Source organism: Polistes canadensis, unplaced genomic scaffold (genome assembly GCF_001313835.1).
Source record: "Polistes canadensis isolate GaletaPanama2010 unplaced genomic scaffold, ASM131383v1 scaffold_139, whole genome shotgun sequence".
In the NCBI taxonomy this organism is placed as follows: domain Eukaryota; kingdom Metazoa; phylum Arthropoda; class Insecta; order Hymenoptera; family Vespidae; genus Polistes; species Polistes canadensis.
Window position 1 is genome coordinate 70,284 of NW_014569686.1, and position 10,343 is coordinate 80,626.

The window sequence follows — 10,343 nt, forward strand, 5'->3', positions numbered from 1 at the left end:
TTAAAAATCAACACTGTCTTCTATCTCTCTCCCTTTCTTTCTTTCTTTTCAACACTTTTTCTCTCCTATTTGTATTATTATAATTTTTTTTTTTTTTTTTTTTTTTTTTTTCTTTTTTTTTAAGTTTCTAGATTGTATAGATAAGATGACGAAAGTTTGAAAGATCGTAGCATCGAAAATCAATTAAAATGTAATAAATTGTTTGATATTAATATTATACGTTTACTACGTGTATGTTACAACATTCACGTAACAAACCCACATATTGCTAATTTGCGTATATGTTAAAGTAATCGTGACAGTGGGCTAAGTTAAAAAATTGAATGAATTAACTTTATGATTTATTTCATATTTATAATTATTTTGATTAAAAAATAAATCAAAATAAATGGAACAAATTTTGGGGCTTACAATTAGTTCATTGTCATTATTACCGGTACATATGCTATGTGTATGAATATTAATATGTGTGACTGTATATAAGACATTTATTTCATTAAGAATAAATTACTATTACTTTAAATCAAACACGATAAGGATAAAAAAATGGGTGATGTATTAAAGTCCTCTGTGTTTATGAGAATAAGAGAGAGATTGTCGTGAATTATCAGTGTGATAACGATGAAAAAAAAAAAACAAGAGAAAGATAAAGATAAATCGTGTGTGAGAGAGGGAGAGAGAGAGAAAATATAAGAAAAAGAGAAAAGATAATTCTTTATTTTTCTACATTCCTTTTTTAAAAGATATCGAATTTTTAACAATGAAAATAAATTTCGATTATTTGATTTTAAATTACAAAAATTAATATATATATATATAAACGCAAATAAATAAAAAATTCTTTCTCACTTTTTTCATACAAATAAGGAAAGAATAACAATTTCTTTATTCGTTTATACATTTCTTTTAAAAATATATCGAATTTTTAACGATTAAAATAAAAAACAAAACTAAAGAAATTCTTTCTTTCTCTCTCTCTCTCTCTCTCTCTCTCTCTCTTTCTCTTTTTTTTTATAAACAAGGAAAGAAGATTATAAGTTGCGTAACTTACACACATACCAGATCGCAATTATTTAACCCCATTATCCGGTATATTAAATAACATACCGGATTCATGATAATTAAATCGAGCAAATACGCGCGCACACACACACACATATAAACCATCATGATATGTATATACTTATAAAATTTAAATCTATTAAAACAATATATAAAGTACAAAAAAAAATCATACGAGATGCACATACGTGTGTCCATGTGTGTATAAGCGAATTATACATGCACGGAGACACCCTGAGATATATACATATATATATATATATACATATCCGGATCTTTACACACTCATATACATACATACATAAACATTCTCTCTCTTGCTCACTCACAGACACCTCTCTTTCTCATTTTATTCATTCACTCACTCACTCACTCTGTTTCTCTCTCTTTCTTCTGAAAGCGTATGTTCACTTATGTGTTACGTTTCTGTTTCTAGAGAGATACGTACGTATGTGTGTATATATACATGTAAGTATCTACTGGTGACCCCGTTAGTTAGCAACTGGCCTAGCAATGTTGCTGACTCCTTCGTTCATTCGTTCTTTCGTTCTTTAACTCACTCACTCACTCACTCTTCCTTTCGTTCTCTAAGCGAAAGTAAAGGCCTCGCGTAAAAAAAGTTTCTGAAACTGGTTTTTCTGGTATATGTTAAATGCTTAAAGGAAAGAAGTTTCAAATATATATAGAACATATATATACATTCATGTGTGTATATGTATATATATATAATGAATTTGCATTATCGGATTCTTCATATAATATATGCATACATATATTAATATAATATATGTACTTACATTTATGTATATACATGTAACTTGCGTTAATATTTTTTTTGTTATTACTATCATCACATGTAAGCATGCATATTAGCATGGGGATACGATTTACATTATTCGTTTGAAAAAGAAAAAGATCATTTGATGTGATGTGTTGTTTTATATATATGTCCGCTGGTAATTATGACAGTGGTGGACTATACAAAAATTGAAAAAAATTTAATCTTATGATTTATTTTGTAATAGAAATATTTTTAATATAAAATAAATTATGAAATATAGATTTTATTATATTTTGTTCTCATTTAGTTCACCATTTTCATAATTATCGAGAAACATATATGATATTTGTATGTGTACTCTAATATATATACATATATATATCTCTTTCTTTCTTTTCGATTTGAAATTGATGTTTCTTTTCTCTCCTGCTTATGTATTTATGTATATACGAGTCGTTTATTTTGAAAATGGCCTAATTATATTTTACTATATTTTTTCTTGTTGATCGTAATAACGCATCTGCAGTTGGAAATTAACTGTCGTAAAAAACATTTCGCTGAAAAAATAAAAAATTGTCTTGGGTCACTATCAAAATAAGCAGCTCATGTATTAATTAATTGAAAAAAAGAAAAGAATGAAAAAGTAATAAAAAAAAAATAAAAACGTGAGATTTTCTTTTCTGATTAAGAATTATGAATTAGAAATATGTTTGGATTCGTTTTATTGTTTGTTCTTAATAAAATAAATTAGGCTGTGTCTCTCACAATCGATGTTTTTTGTTTATTTTTGTTTTTTTTTTTTTTTTCTTTTTTAAGTAACGTGTATTGGGCATGAATACGAAAGTGAATGTGATAGCTCGATACAATGAAAAAGATTATGCGTGACGGTTTTTATTTCGAAGTATTTTTTATGTGAGGAAATATACAACCGAGAGAAATAAATTAACAAAACAAAAAAATAAATTATAAAAGAAAAATAAAGAATTATAATAATTATGGAACGTCACGAACCAAAGAGAAAAAAAAAAATAATAACCACGCACGCACTTGACTTGTTTAATTTATCGCGTACGATATATCTATGTAAGTGTGTCTCTTTGTGAGAGATTGCGTTTATTTGTATGCGAGTGTGCGTAAATATATTACGTGATAATAGATTTATATACCGGGTGTCCCATGTTAATTTATACACCTAACCAACGGTATATGATATTTCAATTGTAATTAATTAAAATTTAATGAATTGTATGTGTTAAACAAGGAAGAAATAAGAGAGAAAAAAAATTAACAATCGCGTGGAAAATAAAGAAGAAGAATACAAAAAAGAAAAAAAAAAAGAAAGACAGAATAAACAAATCGAAAATATTGTTCCAATCGGTATAAAAAACCAATTATTGGAGGAATTGATAAAAAGGGGTTAAGATAAATGGTTAAAAAAATTATGCGAATGCGATTACCCCCTCAGACAAAAAAAAAGATGATAAAGAAAGAGAGAGACTGAGAGATCACGTGATACATGATAAAATGTAATTATTTTTTACTCGCATATATTATAATAATTATTTTTCTTATCTTATTTTTTTTTTTTTCGTGTTGTGTCCCTTTTTCAATTATTTACGATTATTAATTATTATTATTATTATTATTATTATTATTATTGTATAGTTTTCTTTATTTTTTTTGTTTTAAATTCTGTCAAAGACGAGAGCCCAATTTGAATTCACAAAGAAAGAAAGAAAGAAAGAAAGAGAAAAGAAATAGATAGAAAAGGAGGGGTGCGATAAAATGTTGACATGGTTCGATCATACGTTTTTTTTATATTTTTCAATTTTAATTGAAAAAATGTTCTTTTCTGTTCTCTTAATTATTTGTCTCTTTTGAACGTACGCGCGCGCGTACATAAATACAGACACTTATGTGCTTCGATAATCATCGATTTACCTTTGCTAACTTCATGCTTAGAAGAAAATAATCGAGTTGAACGATGATGATGATAATGATAATGATGAATCGCTCTAATTCAATGACGAGTGTTTAATAAAAACGTTTCTCGTTGGCGTTTAAATAAATGAACTAATGGAATATTCAATAAATCGAATAACCGTGCGAATTGTATGTGTATATAGTTACGTTTGTATAATATATATATATATGTACACATATTTTATACATATATATCTGTTATATATAAAATGTGTGTATGTAGTTTTGTAGAATATATATATTATACAAAAATATATTATATGCATGTACACATACGTGAATATGTGTGTTGTAATATATTTATATATATACATTACAAGATATATATTTATGCATATGTTTATATATATATATATATAAATATGTATATATATATATATATGTGTATATAAAAAAAAGTGACAGATATAAGAGAAAGAAAGAGGGAAAAGAAAAACACATAGAAAAACAAGAGCATACGTACATATATTTACTCGTACACTCGTTTAACAAAGTAAACGAGCGATTACAGAGCACGAAGTGAAAGCAAGCACACACAAACACACTTTAGCACTTTTTTCGTTTTTTAAATTCATATTTTTTTTATTATTTTCTTTTTATTTGTATTCTTATTTGTGTATTTTTATTATTATTATTTTTAATTCTATCCTATATTTTCAATTCTCTCTCTCTCTATATATATATATTAGTTTCTTTTTATTTCTCCTCCGCTCGTTTAATTTCATTCTCTTTCTTTCTTTTGCAAAGTGATTAACGAGATTTGAAAGCGAGAAAGAGACGAAGCGAATTGTTTTACGTATTTTTGCCTGTCGAAAAATTACTGCCGATTATTAATTATTATTATTATTATTATTTGTTATTATCTTTTCTTCTTTTTTTTCCTAGCTCGTGATATATTACAAAAGTTACTTTTTTTTTTTCTTTCACCATCAATCCTCAACTTTTTAACTATTCCGTACAAACAATTTATCGTTGTATACAATCATATGTATATTTTTAAATAAATTAATTAATTCAATTGTATCCTTTAAAGAACAAAAAGAAAAAGAGAAAGTATCGATACAAATCCGATTATCGAAAGATAATAATAATTTTTAATAAACACAATGCTTGAATTATTTGTCGTAAATATAGTTGATGAGAGATAGAATAATTATAAAAGAAGAAAGAAAGGAAAACAAAAGAAAAAGGCGTTGGTAAGAAAAAAAATGTGTGTTTAACGTTTCTTTCTCACTCTTCCACACACACACACACACAACCACCCCTCTCTCTATTTTTCATTCTCTCCTTCGATTTTTAATTAACTTTATGTGTCTGTGTGTGAATGGTTTTTTAAATAAAATGTGTTTGAAGTATTTGGAGTGAGGAGAACAACAAAAAGTGGATTTATGGGATCGAGTATAACGAGTTTAAGGCCTCGAAGTGTTGCGAGCATCGTGCAGTTGCATAATTCATAAGGTCAAATGCGTCCGTCGTCGTCTTCGTCATCGTCAAGACGTCATCGAGCTTCTGTTCCATGTCACCGATCTCGTCTCGCATGATTTCATAAATAAACAAGACAACAGCATAAGAAGAGAGAGAGGAAGAGAGAGAGAGAGAGAGAGAGCGAGAGAGTGAGATTAATATATTAAGATAAATTTGAAATAATTTATCTCTGAATAATTATACGTATAATATGAAAAAGAAGAAAGAAAAAAAAAATAAAAAAAAAAATAAAAATAAGAAAAAGCTCTATGTTAATAAAAATCGAAGAATTTTAAAAATTATATATATATATATTAAAAAAAGAAGAAATAAAATTGCAGAATTATGTTGTCAGATTTCATTGCAATAGCACAAAATGAGAAGAAAGATATTGTAATATTTAAAAAGGTTTAATATTAAATAATTTAATATTATATAAGTTTTCACATAATTTCTTTTTGTTCGTTTTACTACTTCGCACTATGGAAGTAAAAGAGAAAGAAAAAAAAAAACATCAATCTTTCTTTCCTATCGATTAAACACAATCGATTTATTCGCCAACTTTCCTTCCGCTTCTCTCGTTAAAATCTTTTTTTATTTGAATATTCGATCTCATTATCGCGTCGAAAAAAAACTTCGGAAAGAAGGGGTTGATTTATTTGGTTTTTATTTTTTTTCCTCTTTTTTTCCTTGTTTTCCTTTTTTTCCTATAAAAAAAAACACCTATTTGTGTGGTGTGTCCAATAATAAAATAAGAATTTAATGAGAAATGAATCAACAACAACAACAACAATAGTAAGAAAAAGTAAGAAGAATTAAAATTAGGAAAATAAAATAAAATACAAAAAGGCAGAAAATATACTACAAGAGAACTATCGTAACAACACATATACGCATATATATATATTATATATATATATATATATATATTTTATTATCAGAAAGATCAAGGTCGTTACGTCAGACAAGGACATCAACGTAATTAGTGTGGTAATTAAGTACTAAGTATGATGACGTTTAATATTTTCTTCTTTTTTTTTTTTTCTTTTATGTTTCTTTTTCATTCTCTTTTCTTTCTTCACTAAAAAAAGAAATAAAATAAATAAAATATCTATAGAAATAAAGGGGTATAAAAAAAGAAAGAGAGGGAGAGAGAGAGAGAGAGAGAGAGAGAGTAAGAAAGATAATCGAAGGTATGAAATATGATAATTTAAAACTGTAAATATATACACAAAAAATAGCTATACGTACACGCATATTAGTGTGATATCTAGATATATACACAGCGATTTGTTTTAAATAATATAAGAAAATAAAATAAAATAAAGAAAAAGAAAGAAAAATAAAATAGGTCGGCTTTTAAGTAAATGAATGATGATGATGATAATGTGGATGAGGATGAGTAATGGGAAAAATTAATAAAAACAAAACCGTTTTGCGAATAATGAATGCGCATGCGCGAGTGTTTTATGCAAAATTGGCCCTAATTATATAAAATAATTCATTAGAAATGTGAACTGAATAGAAATAAAAATCTAAATCTACATATTCTATATACGTATAACAGCACGAGGAATATTCGATGATACATACGCATTATACAATATATATATATACTATTAAATAAGTATTAAATAATATCCATATATACGTGTACACAAAACACACATCCGTCTTTACATCTCTCGAAGTATGTATTTATGTATTATTAATATTCGATATATCTATATTAAAAAATGAACAGAAAAAATAATAAATTCGAGATATCGATCGAATTACATTAATTGATCATCCGACATCACTTATGCTATTATTGCTATTACTATTACTACTCCTATTACTACTACTATCAACTATTATTATTATTAATATTATTATTGCTGTTACATTATCATTTCTATGTCTCTCTCGTATAAGTATAAATAAATAAGCTGATGATGATGATGATGATGATTATTATTATTATTATTATCGATCATTTGAAAATTTTGAAAGAAAGCTCGTTCTTGCTCAAAACAAAAATCTTTTTCGTGTTATAGTAGGGACGACAACAAAAAATGATTAAAAAAAAGAAAAAAAAAAGAAAGAAGGAATGAAAAAATCACGACCGTTGTTATAAAAAAAAAAATGGCGACTATATTCTCCCATTGATTTTGTCCACGGATTTATCCGATTTATCTTTCAAATTATGATATTATCAAATATAAAAAAACAAATGAATTTATTCACCGATCGATCATTAACACGTCATTCTGTAGTATTGTCTAATTCTAATCCTCTCATACCGACCAATAATTAGGGAAGGAAGGAAGGAAGGAAGCAAGCAAGACAAAAAGAAGAAAAGAAAATTCAAAATAAAAAAAATATATACAAGGAATGAAAGAAGAAATTTCGTGCCAAAATACATCGAGAAGAAAATATTAACGTCTCGTTATATTCTTATTACGTGATTGTAATAAAATAATTATAATAATATATATATACGTATACATATATATATATATAAATAAATAAATATACAGTGAGTCACAAAAATATTCGTACTCTTACTGTCAATTTTTAAAAACAATCTATTTGTTTCTTTTAATACAATATTTCCAAATTTTGATACACACAAATATATTTTTTTAGATTATTCAACTTTGAAATTAATATAAATTTGATTGTAAAAGAACATTTTTGTTATAATAGAATTACAATTGGATACAAATGATAAATAATATCGCAAGATTATACTTAACCCTTTCGCTACTACAGTCGGTCTAAATAAAATGCAGCATATTTTACATATGACGAGCGTATGCAATTATAGCACATCAAATATCCCACTCTAAACGTGTAGTTTTAATATTTTGTTCCTTTCGAACAAAACACGCAGCGGAAAACACGTCCGTAGCGAAAGGTTTAAACACCACATTGGTGTTTGGAAAAATAAGTAGAAAAATACAACTTTTTTTTTTCTGACTAAGCTATCTTAAATAATTTTTATTTTACATAGATACATAGTAGTGTTTTACAAATCATTTGAAATATATAACGAATAAAAATATTTAAACAATTAAAATAAAGATATGAGCCATTAAGTAGGAAAGGGAATACCTAAGACGTGACGTAGGGAAACATTTCTTAAAATTTGTTTGTAGAAATGAATGCTGTTTAAAAAAAAAAAACTAATTTGCAACGAAATTTTAAGTTTAAAAAATGTATAACTTTGAAACATAGCACCGAATCAAAAAAGTTTTACATAATATTATAAAAAATATATGTTAACAAAATCGGTTCAGTAGTTATTGAGATATCTTGTACACCAGTTGAAAAAAAGAAAAAGAAAAAATAGTACGGTGTCAGGAGTGGTGCTTTGCACATGCTACTTTGGCGACTCGTCAGAAAATCGCAGAACTAAACTGAGAAATTCTGTCACATCCACCATACTCCCCAGACCTTGCACCCTCCGATTATCACTTGTTTCTCTCTTTGCAAAACTTTTTACAGGTATAATAATTCAAAACTGAAGCCGATGTAAATCAAACACTAATTGAGTTGTTCGCTTTTAAAAATAAATCATTTTTTAAAAATGGCATTTACAATTTGCCATCACACTGGCAAGAATTCATAAGTTACGATGGAAAGTATATTCTACAATAAATATTATTAAATGTATGAACATTGTGTTATTTTCTTTAGATACAAAAACGGACAGAACTTTCCGGTAGACCTAATATAAGTGCATATCTGCATGCATACACGCATTGGACTTGACACATTGTACAAAGAACTTTTTCTCGGTTGTTTACAGGATTTCCATAAGTTATTCACTTACAATTTGCTAGGAAATAAATAAAAGCGATTATAAAAAGAGAAATAATATAAAAAAATAGCGAAATAAAAATAATAATTATAATAAAAAAAATCACGATAATTGCAAACGCGATAGGAGGATAAAAGAAGAAAAAGCATTTCCGATTTGGCATCACCAAGGCAGAGACAAAATGAAAAAAAAAAGGAAGGAGAGTTAAATATGTAATTAAATAAATAAATAAATTAATTAATTAATTAATAAAAAGAGCACACAGGGTAGTACCGGAATAAAAAATATCCTATTCGCGTTTTACTCGATAATATGACAACCATTTTTTTATCATGGTGAATCTCGTATTATACTTTGAACTTATTGTGTGCTCCAATAATAAAGTGCTACTATAATCGAAATTATATTTAAATGAAGTTTAAACTATAAGATTTATAATAACAGTAGACAAAAAATCAAATTTCGTAACGCGCGCGTTTATGAGATGGAAAATGATCAACCATTATTTTATACACACACACACATACATACAAACAAACAAGTGTATTGATTTTGATTTTCTCTTTTAATTCTTTTTTTTGTTTATTTAATTTTGTGGTTCCTTATATTAATCGAGTTGCTAAAAATAATTTATCGGCGCGAGAAAAGGTTCAAAGTTCAATCGTATATACTCGTATACTGACACATAATTCACACACATACACATAACCACACACAAATATTACATATATGAAAATAAATAATTAAAGAAGTCGCCCGTGGTCTCACGAAATTCATTAAAATATACATATAGAAATATATTAAATATACATATATATAAATATAAATAAATATATTATTACAAATAATGAAAGACTAATGTACGTGTGTTGCGTAATTAAGTTACGATGCACTTAAATAATAAAAATTATATAAAATATTGTACGAAACACACAGAAACACATACATATACTTGTTTACTTACATACACGAACACAATCGACAACGACGCACGCATATCGCACGAATGCGAATCGTATTGACTACTACTACTACTACTCTATTACTACTACTACTTATAATACTACTACTTACTATTTAATACTGTTAATTACCGATGATTTACTGGTACGTAATTACGATAGTTAATATTAAAATGTTAATATTATTCATTTGTATATTAAGGTTATGATTAATTAAAAAATAAATATATATGAAAAAAGGCTCGCGCGTATGTTGCGTGTATACAAGGGAAATAAAAGATAG